Genomic DNA, 1004 nt, shown 5'->3' with positions numbered 1-1004 from the left:
CCTCTGGCAGGCACAGCAAATACAAAACACGCCCATTCGCGTACGTCACCACCAGTCCCCTTCACGCTCCGCCCCTTTTAGTTAAAAGAAGTGGAATTCGACTTCATGCGGCGCTGTGAAGACCAATTGCCATCACAGTACCGCGAGAGCGATTCGACAGCAGACATTTCTAATAACTCTCGCGGTACTTCGATGTCACAGTCAGACCAGTCGTCACAGCACCACATGAAGTCGAACACATGTCAAGCGCCTGCCCAAACTTGAGTGGTTGAGTGGAGTCATACGATGGCGGCCATACGATGAAACAAAACACATGGTGGAGTTATATATTTTGCACAGTGGATGTGTTTTCCCTAATAGTTGTTAACTAATAAAAACTGAATTGATGGGTACTTGTACTTCTTGCTGCACTCTTTTTGATGCCCTCTGTGATGGGCTGCTTTAAAGCGGCAGTTGTTATCACTGTACTATATTCTAAAGAACCTTTTCTCACCATAAATAACCTTCTGTAAAACAAATAGGTTCTTCGGATGTTAAAGGTTCTTAAACCATTTAGACCAAAAGATATATGGCATTGTGAAGCACCTTTATTTTTAAGAGATTCATGTGAACTTACATTTTGGGGAGAATATAAACACATTTGTCTTGCAAATACTATTTGTATAGCTTGCAGGTATATAAAATAAACATAATTAAATAATATTTATTTTTTGGGGGATCGGCCCGGTACTAAAATGTTTTTATCAATGGTACTTTTAAAAATAATGTATGCTGGGAAAAGTGTTATAGTGTTAAAATTTAATTGAATTACATATATTGATTGACAAATGACGCTTACCTTTATTTTTGTTTTTGATAAATAAGTAAAAGTACTGGCCTTGCTGTGCTTGTTTTGCTTGTTTATTTGCATGTGATTGAGAAACATATAGGCTATATCAGTATCATAATTTTGGCCATTTACAACAACAATCCCATTTTCTGTGGATTTGGTTAACTTATATGCT

Source organism: Paramisgurnus dabryanus, chromosome 5 (assembly GCF_030506205.2).
Source record: "Paramisgurnus dabryanus chromosome 5, PD_genome_1.1, whole genome shotgun sequence".
Taxonomy (NCBI): Eukaryota; Metazoa; Chordata; class Actinopteri; order Cypriniformes; family Cobitidae; genus Paramisgurnus; species Paramisgurnus dabryanus.
This window is presented reverse-complemented; position numbering follows the sequence as displayed.